The sequence below is a fragment of the Nanorana parkeri genome, unplaced genomic scaffold, assembly GCF_000935625.1.
Source record: "Nanorana parkeri isolate BGI_ZX_2015 unplaced genomic scaffold, ASM93562v1 scaffold263, whole genome shotgun sequence".
NCBI lineage: Eukaryota > Metazoa > Chordata > Amphibia > Anura > Dicroglossidae > Nanorana > Nanorana parkeri.
The window spans coordinates 1,350,886-1,361,158 of record NW_017306531.1 but is presented as its reverse complement, the minus strand read 5'-3'; the positions used below and the strand labels follow the sequence as shown (position 1 = coordinate 1,361,158).

The window sequence follows — 10,273 nt, the reverse complement described above, 5'->3', positions numbered from 1 at the left end:
ATGAGAAATAGTTTATTTCAGCGTGCTGTCATTTTTATGAATTTAGCCATTTCTGATTGAGGAAATATTTTTAGTTATTTTACACAACAAGATTTGTGTTTAAGCTTTTTTTTTGTGCATCATGTGCCGAAACTCCTCTTAATCTTATTTGGATATCATGCTTAATTTTTGTGTTAAGATCTTGTGTTGGAATGTGTTTTCAGCACTTAGCTATGTATGGATCCCCAGGCCTAATTAACTGACTCCTAAAGTTAGAGAAGTCAAGAGCCAAGACTCAGGTTTGATTTTGCAGTAGAATTTATAAGTAAAAGAAAGGGTTACTTTTTTATTAAACTAGAGTGCATGTCGGATATGTTTTGAATACGGCTTTTATGTTTCGGTTATCCGTTAAGTATTGTGTGTTAAGATATTTACTTTAATGATCTAGTTATGAGACATTCCATAAAAAGTTCAACCGCAAGGATAGATGTATACCCAAATGTTTACCACCCGTTACGTTTTTCGTGAAATCAATGGGAAACCATCTAAACTCATGTAGGTGTCTTCTGAATGTGTTGCTGTGCAGTTTGTATTTAATACCAACACATGTCTTAATGCACCTTGATGTGTTTTGAAGCATTTCCATTGCATTCAAGCAATTATGCAGAGGTGTTAATCCAGCCTTAACCTTATGTACGTCATAGGTTTGCTTTGTACTTGGGTTTACCAGTTGTGTACTTGGGTGTTTTAAAGTAAATGAAAAGTTATTGCTGGTTTGCATCCTTGGTAAAGACCATCCTCACAGCAGAAAATTGGAATTATCGGTTGTTTACCACTTTAAGAAGGCCAAAAACACACGGGCTACAGATTGTTCAGAAGTATAAAATGGCCTCCCAGCATATGTAAATAACCCATGATCCCCCTTGGTCATCAACCCATGTAGCATATAGCTGTAATCCCTTTCCTGTGCCTGGATTTAATAAACCAAGATGCATAGCCCATGTATAGCAATTGTTTTTGGGTGAGGTTGATGCACATTTGTTTTCTTACTGTAACATACAATCAAATGAAATGTTACATTTAAATTATCACATTGCAGGCATTGAATTTTATTGTTATTTATAGTGGCAGTATGTAAAGTCTACTTTTTGTTTGTTTGTTTTTTCAACTTGAAACTTCGGATTTCAGGGCCCCAAAAGTGCAGCTCAGAAAAAGAATTGGGCCAGATTGAAAAACGTAGTCCCTGGTGTTGTGTGCTAATCATACAGTTGTGATGGTAGTGCCATCTCATTTCTGGGCATAAGCCTCAGGCTGAATGTCCTTTTTCTGTTCTAGTATAGGAAAACTGATCAGCCCCCAGCATATTCCATTATTACAAATATTGTGCAGTCAGAATGGTCACTTGTAATAATATGAGATGTCTTGTTTCTATAAACTTGGTTTGCTTTACAGTAAATGTCAGTACACACTGGCGCACGTACAGATAGATACTATTATATTGCATCAGCACGCATGTCATGTAGAAAGAAGATATTGAAGTTATTCAAGCAACACTTTATTGTGGTCTTGACTTTATTTCCATTGCATATGCCTGCTGGGTCTAAGTTATTTACTTCAAATATAGTAAAGTCAGAACATCTTTTTGAGGAATCTGACAAAACGCCATAAAAAGTGCTTATGACATGTAAAGCAAGCAGAACAAAAGTCATGTTGCCTTTCTATGTCTTAAACATGTGTATTGACTTTACATTTTTTTCCCTTGCAACCGACTATACAGCAACCAGCTACATTTACCAATGCCTGGGTGATGTGGAGTGGTACATAGAGATGAAGCTTTCGTCTTGGCAACAGTGAGTGAAGTGTCGAAAATCCCCATGGAGAAGCCAGTGCTCTGAGAATAGGTCACTGGAATCGGGGACTCACAGGTTGGCCACTGGTGAACCATTTGGACAGACTCCTGTGTCATGTTAAACTTTTGTCTTTGCTGTCCAAGTTTAATTTAATGGTATTTTATGTTGCATCTCTTCCAAAACAAACATTAGTATGGAGAATCAAATCTTACAAAGAAAACATGTCTAGCTTGTTTATACTAACACATTTTTATTGTTAAAGGAGTACAGTATTTACAAGAGTACTTATCCATGTGAAATTAATATTACCACAAAGCTTCTGTTTAACTCTTTTTAGCATTTCTAAGCTGAAGCTACAACTTCAAAGACCTATTTTTATACTTTGAGGGAGAATATATTTATACATCAATCCACTGCTTACTGCAGGTTTGGAGTTGTAATGTACCATCACTTCTACTCACCATTTTGCTACACACTATAACAGAAAATATCTTGCGTTATAAAAAATCACTCGCAACTCATTTGAGGATTTAAAGCAACTGCATTACATCATGCTTTGAATAGTTAAGTATGTTTTAAATTCGGTAACAAATATCTCCTAATTTCAGACATATCTGAATCATATCTGAATCATATTTGTATGGTCACATCTGAAAGTTAGAGATGACTGTAGAAGCATTTTATAGATGGATGCATCCAAAATCCTAAAATGTCTTGATCAAACATGGTTAATGCCATTTCCGGACACCCTAACGGTTGCGATTTAACAGGAATATTTTATCATTTAAAATATTGCCTATGTTTTGAAACCATATAATGATTGTAAATACTTCATGCTAAGATGTTAGAAATACGCTGTCACAAAGCTAAATAGATTTTTCTGTAGTCTCAGATGAAAGCAACCATTATTTTTGACTTCTGGGGTTCTGATGTTTAATTTAAACGTATTAATCTGCTGGTCTGTATAGTGATGGCTCCATGTTTTAGCAAGCACACATTACCTCTTTATTTCTTCAGCTTCCAGTACCTGGGGCACTCGTATGGAAATAACTACTTATTTGATGCTACTTCATGATTGGCCCATCACAAATCAGTTGTCAAGCACCATAGGGAGTTTGACCAAGTACCATCTTAGCGGAATTTAGTAATTGTGCTTTGGAAGCTGGGTTTTGCATGTTGTAACATGCTGGTATCACTTCACAGACTGAGACATCTATACAGCTTCACTTTAAAATGTTCAGCTTCACTGTTGCACAGAAAATTAGGTGGTCAATACTTGTATCAGATTCCCTTTAAACTTTACAAAATTAAGTGTTTTTACACATTATAATGTTGTTCCTTTCAATATTTAAATACAAATCAGTGGGTCCTTTGTGTCTGCAAAGCTGGTCGAAGACAATAAGAGAAAGTTCAGAGCGAAGCCATTATCCAACCACCCTCTGGCACCTGTGCTGACCAAACACAAACCGTTGCAATGGTTGACCATGTTGTAAGTAGCCCTAGGTTATTGTGGCGAAATCCATTTTCTTCCTGTAAAGTTTTCTAACTTGTCTGATCTCCTCTTCCAGCAATAACCCTCAGCCAGCAGTGTCTGCAGGTTCCCCATCAATGTAACTTTTTACACAAACATTTTTGTGACCTCTTGCTGCTGAGAATTAAGTATTACAACATGCAGGGTTTATGGGCTCAGTTTTTGCCTAAAATATACTTTTGTTTCTTAGCACCATGAGATCTATAACACTTTTAGAACATTATTTCAATGGTGCAGCACTTACAAGGTTTCATTATTATATCAATGCCACATCACTAACACCAAGTTTTTACAGCGATGGCTCCTAGCAAAAGGGTACCAGTGTACCTTTTTGTATACCTCCCTTGCCTACACGCATCATGTTTTAGTGTGTAAAGTACATAGATTCATACCACTGCTGATAATTCCTCTACAGTAACCTAGGGTTATTGTAGCTGTAATAATGCACTTGCAACAGAGTTCTATCCATGATATGTTCAGGACAAGCTTTCGGGGTATTCCCTTCTTGTCCCAAGCAGTACTCCTACACAAAGCTTTAGCAAGATGTTAGGAACAGTCTCTTAAACAAACAGAAAAATACACGTACACAACACAGTGTAATATAAGTGGGAAAGTTAAGTTGGCCATACACTGTTCGTATTTAAGCTGATTCCTGGAAATCGGGTGAAGTTCGAGGTGTGGGTGGCCCTGCCGACACCACCCAACTCATTAAACTTTGGTTAAAAAAATGTCTGCTGTCACTGTTTAGGTATTCTGACAACTGTGGGTGTCGGATGCCAGAATATAATAGCCACCATCCACCATCCACACTGTTTAGCTTGGATGGGAGAATCAAGTGATTTCTTGCATTCTGCCTGCTGGGCTGAGCGATGGAATCCTTTTACATGTATGGCCAGCTTAAGTCAGATAACGAGAAGCGTGGGTTATGTTATGGAAAGGGGAGAGAGGGAGTCAAAGACCTCAGTTTTCAGGATCACTGTGAAATTATTTTTTGAACGGTTCCCTCCTCCTGTGAGTTTCTCTTCCCCTCCCATTCCATAGGTCACTCCTGTCTAAGGCTGGGTACACACAGGGCAAATTTCAGCCGGTTTAGCAGGAATCGGCCAAAATTCACCCCGTGGGTCACCTAATTCCTTCAACAAAGGTCAATCATTAGATCGACCTTTGCCGAAGGACATGCTGGAAAATCATCGGCCTAACAGTGCTTGCAGACAATCAGCTGCAAGCACTGGTTAGGTATTCTGACAGCTGTCTGCACCCCTATCAGAATACAATGTACACAGCGGGAGATTGTTAGCATGAATGGAGGTATCTCTGATATTTTGCTGAACAAAAAAAAAAAAAAGTATGACCGTATATGTACCTGGCTTAACGTATTCTCACTTTAATACTCTGTTTTTAAGATTGTTCATTTTTTCTTAAAGCTTTGTATGTCAGTACCACCACCCGAAAGTTTGTCCTTTTTTACAGGAGTTCACTCATTGGGCACTGACTAGTATATGGGTAAAGAATGTTTTTTGTATCTACTAAAACATTGTACACCTTTCAAAATTGTGAATCATTGTTTACAATCTTAAAGGAGAACTATGGGGTTAAGGCTTTTCCCCATAGTTCTCCTTAGGGTAACGGGAGAACACAAACTAGCGTCCTCCCGTCACCCTAGGCTCAATAAGCGGTATACTGAGACGCCGCAGCTGAAGCGGATCCCGACAATTATGTCTGGATCCGCCCAGCTGCGTGACTGACAGCTGGCTCTGCCTATCTAGAGGCATAGCCAGCTGTACCCGCCCCCGTCCGATCCGCCAGTCAGCGCTGGCGGAGGGGGGAATCCAGCCCCTCCCCTGTCACGGCAGAGAAATATCTTAATGCACTTCCAAAAAAAACAAACACTTTGTCCCTTATCTGCACATTGCCATCTATCTAACCAATGGAGGCTGCTTATTGTGCCATATGTACAGTATAAACCTGCTCCAAAGAAACAACTGGAAAGGTAAGAAATATAGAAAAAAATAATAATTAGGAATGCTGTTTGAATAGGAACACACAACAAACATTTATTTGGTGTTTCTCAAATTGGTCAGTAAACTAGGAAATACACTTTAAAGTCACTCTGCATGGGGTCACTTGTGTCCAAAACCATACCTTCTAAAAGAGGCAATATATTTATACCTTTCCTGTGGCTGCGTCTGAAAACACTGCCACTCCCCTGCTCCAGCCTCTGCAAGTATTCCACACTTCCAGATGTATGCAATATCGTCTCCCCTGCTGCGCATTGTGGTTCCTTTTGAGCTCGTATGTCATTACAGAACTTGCAAACAGTGGGAGATACCACTGCGTCACAGTGGGGAGCACACGCCCAGAAGTGTGGTATACTTGTACCTTCCGTGGAGCAGGGAAGTGGTAGCATTTCAAGGTATGTACATTCCTTTTTGTTTGGTTTTTTTCCGCAAATATGGTTTTGGATATGATGCCTTGTGCTGCTAGCAGGGTTGCTTTGAGGCTCATAAATACTGCATAACTTCCCCAACTCAAATCACCAATCCTAACCGTGCCCTTTTTTTGAGCCTCTTTTGTTGCAATCAGTATTAAGTTTCATCCCTTCTTATAACACGTATGGCCTATTTAATTGGAACTGAGGAGCAAGCCTGCCCATCCCAGGAGTTCAGAACAATATTCTTCATTTAACAGCAATTTAAATTATTTTGGTATGTCAAGTAGATATAAAGTGAGAAGCATGTGACCTATCATGTTCATCCTTATTTTTCTTTATCAGTGATAATGATCCAATAGTTGAATTTTCTTTTTCAAAAAAGAGAAATGTTGCAACAATCTCCTGGCCAGTGATTTGGCTGGTACCTCTAATGCAGAGGATCATGGGAGATTAGCTGTGTATGCGCAGTACCAGTGAATGACCTGGCATCGGAAGGATGCAGGATTTTCATTATTAGCCTTATTTTTTCATGGACATTTTCTTATAGAGGGGCGAGTATTTTGGTAGACATGCCTTCACTTTCCGCTTTAGTTCTTTAAAGAGAATCTCTCACAATTCAAAATGCAAATCTCTGATACTGCTTTTGAGAGCTGCTATTACCTGACTCCCAAACAACATAGTAGTTTAATGGTAGTGTCCTTGCATGCAGTGAAGCTAAATTCTGATATGACAAGCATGCTGCTTACTTGCTTCAGGACAGTGATATTAAATGTACTGCAAATGAGGCCACTGCACCTTAATTATAAATCTCTTTGTGAATCAGAAAATTGTTCTTCCATTAGTGGCTTCTGAGATGGGATCTTTGTTTTATTATCCATGTCAGTTCCAAGTGCCTCCTGTCTACTGAACTGTCTGGCTCCTGATTTTTATTTGTCAAACCTTTTGGCTAACTAACAACCAGTGGATGGTAGTTCTGATGACAGAATTAATTACTTGTAAATTCTAAAAGATTCTTGTGGTCTTGCATTTAAATTGTGTTGTATGTAATTCGAAAGTATCTTGGTAACATTTAAAGGATACCTATAGTGTCATCTAATTCTCATTCTAAGTCTTATTTTCCGCTATCCATGCTACTTTGTGGCCCATGGGAAGCTGCTGCTACAAATTCTCCAAACAGTCCCATCAGTTCTTCTGTGATTGCCAGAAAAGAATCCCATTTCATTTGTTGAAGCCATTTATTATGTGCCCAAGGCATAGATGGTCTCTCCGTTGCTGTGCAGCTCCCCATGGTTTAAAGGAGAACTATGAGGTGAGTGCTTTTCACTCACCTCCTAGTTCTAGCCGACCTGTGACAATGAGACTGTCACAGGTCGGCTCAGTAGATCGGGAGGTGAGCGAACACATACCGGCGTTTACTCACTTCTCAATCCCGTCACAGCTCTCTGCTGTGACGGGAGTGGCTGGATTCCCCCCTCCCCGCTCCGATCCTCCAACACTGACTGGCGGAACGGACGGGGGAGGGGGCGGGTACAGCTGGCTCTGCCTCTAGATAGGCAGAGCCAGCTGTCACTCACGCAGCTGGGCGGATCCAGACATAATTGCCGGGATCCTCTTCAGCTGCGGCGTCTCAGTATACCGCGACCTGTAGCTGTAGGTATACTGAGCTTAGGGTGACGGGAGGACGCTAGTTTGTGTCCTCCCGTTACCCTAAGGAGAACTATGGGGAAAGCCCTAACCCCATAGTTCTCAAACTATTTCACAATAATGCTGTAGGTTCCTGTAGGGTATTTGTTTAATATTTTGGCTTTGTTTGGATTGCTATTTTCCATCCATACTTGATAAGTTGCAGTAACATATAACAGTAGCAATATGAAAGGATGGGCTCTTGCCATAATGTGTAAGTATATAACATGCTTGCATGTTTTGGCATGCTTATCTCCAAGTGTGCACCCAAACCAGTGAGGACAAGTCCAGTCTTTCAGTTGCAGTAACATATAACAGTAGCAATATGAAAGGATGGTCTCTTGCCATAATGTGTAAGTATATAACATGCTTGCATGTTTTGGCATGCTTATCTCCAAGTGTGCACCCAAACCAGTGAGGACAAGTCCAGTCTTTCAGTTTTTTCTGGGTCCTACACCAGTTCTCTTTTGCCATTGGGCACCCACAAAATATATAAATCCTGTACATGCGAGAGTGAGCCTTGCTGTGCACATTAAAATACCCAAATTCCAAGGCACTAAGGTTTGTTGCCAAAATTCCTGTGTATCCTAGCAAGTTTTTACGAGCAGGGTTTTAGTTCTGCTTCAAGGCCATTCTCACAGCTGCCTGAAAATCTATATTTCAAACTATTTTACAGTTAATAATTCTGCTTAACCCCTTCGCGACCAGTGACGTACATAGTACATCAATGGCAGTGACGTACATAGTACATCAATGGCAGTGGGCCCGTTTAAACACTCTGTTTACAATTGTAGAGCCGACTGTCGGCTTTACAATAGAAGCGATTCTGGCGGCTCAGCTGCCGTCAGAGCGCTCCTACGGGCTGGTTAAGTGCACACCCTATACTCAACACCCCCACCATGTTTCCCGGACTCTGCTGCCCCTCCTGCGGGACTGGCATGTTGGGTGTCAGCAGGAAGCTGGGGAGGCGACCGTCCGTTCACCGATCTCCTCTCTGCTCTATAGGTCCGGGAGAGACGAGTAGTATTATTATTACGAGTATTTTTAACCTGGGCATGTCTAGGTAACCTCATCTTTTATATTTTTAAAAAAAAAATGGGTATTGTGTTTTGGGGCACTAAATTTAACTTAAGTGCATTTTTCTCAAAATTTTTGGGTTTGATCAAAGAGTGCAACATAAAAATTTGCAACTGCCGCCATTAAATTCTACAGGGTCTTGGCTTTCAGAAAATGTTTTGGGGGTTTGAAGTAATTTTTCAGGCCTAAAATGCGGATTATAACGTGTGCAGAAAATGGAGAAAGGACCTTAAGGGGTTAAAGCTTTAAGTATACTCACCAGCAATTCCTCTTCAATGATCACCCTCACCAGTGTCGACCTCTTTGCCCTTGGGTTCAGGATATTCATCCATCTTAATTGGCCCTTCTGGGATGACTTAACTCTGACTCGTGCACGTTTATCCCAGCAGATAAGTGTACACTACACTGCTGATTGCGAACAGGCAGGTAAGAATCCTGTGTTACAGAAGAGACCTAGTATGGCTCTTCTGCAGTAACATGCCTGCTTCTTTGCACATTGTTAATTTGTAAAGTTCCATTTTAAGCAGCTGTTTGGCTGAATATTCTGAACAGAGGGACATTTCATTTTGTTTTGTCTTTTTAAGTCTCTTACCTCCATGAAAGTCTTTCCCTAAACTCCCATTCTTTGCCTGTCAGTAACTGCTCAGTAATCAGAGGGCATGATTTTTTTTTTACTATAGGACTGATTATGAAAACTGGTGATTTAAAATGGAGCTGCTTTTCATTGAAACCGATTTTCTTGTTTCTTTTAAAGAAAGACTAAATGATTAAGGGTGCATTCACAGCAAAATCGGAAGGAAATCACAAGTCAACAGAGGGTCCATTGACATGCAGTTGTACCTTTTTCTATATCCTGCTGGTCCATTGCATTGTGATACGTTTTTCAATGGATGCTAACAGAAGGGCACCGAAAAATTAATGTGTGAATTGGGATAGTTCACAATCCCTTGTGTTACGTTGCGCTGGGAAAAAAGTAGCGCTTCTTCTTCTTCTTTTTTTTCTTTTTTTTTTTTTTTCATCACAACCAAGCGCAATGGTGTAAAGTAGCCCCATTCACACCCATTCATTTTTCAGTTCCCATCCATTAGCATCCATTGTGTTCATTTTCAATGGATCTGGTGTGAATGGGTCCTGAATCTGACTGCATGCTATAGTCAACTGCTGGACCTTAAGGAAGCCATTCACTGCAAAGGTTCAACCTGCGGGCCGAATGGAAAAAATAAAGCAGTTTCCTCTATCAACACCAGCGTGTCAATCAAGGAATCCCACTGTTTACATTGTATGCTGACAGCGGCCGCTAGCCCGCCAGCATACCCGACCAGAGCGAGCAGCTCATTGGCTGCCGGCTCTGATCGCATGAAGATTTTCTGGCAGGCTCCTTTGATCAGCTAATCGAGGGATGCCGGCCGCAAGGGTGCCGACTGCAGCACACACTGATGTTTTGCCAGTTCCTCAAAAAACGGTCAAAATCCGCACAGTGTGTGGGCACCTTTTTTAGATCCAGTAAAAAGAAATTTTAGCAAAACCATTTATTACAAAAATTTGATGGGAGTGGCTTTTCCCCAGTTAACAGGCTGCTCATGAGTTCAAGGACAGCTACTTCACCCATCAGGAGTCAGAATTATATGTTGTATATCCTATGGGAAGTTTTCTTTTGTGACAGATTCAACTTAAACGCTGTAAACTTGACAGCACATTTCTTAAGTTATATATATATATATA

General features: G+C 40.4%; 1 protein-coding gene across 1 annotated transcript in view; it reads left to right on the top strand.

Moving 5' to 3' along the window:
* The window catches only part of CCNL1 (cyclin L1), a 29,160-nt gene that overhangs the window by 6,319 nt on the left and 12,568 nt on the right, over positions 1-10,273 (top strand). The window lies entirely within an intron of this gene.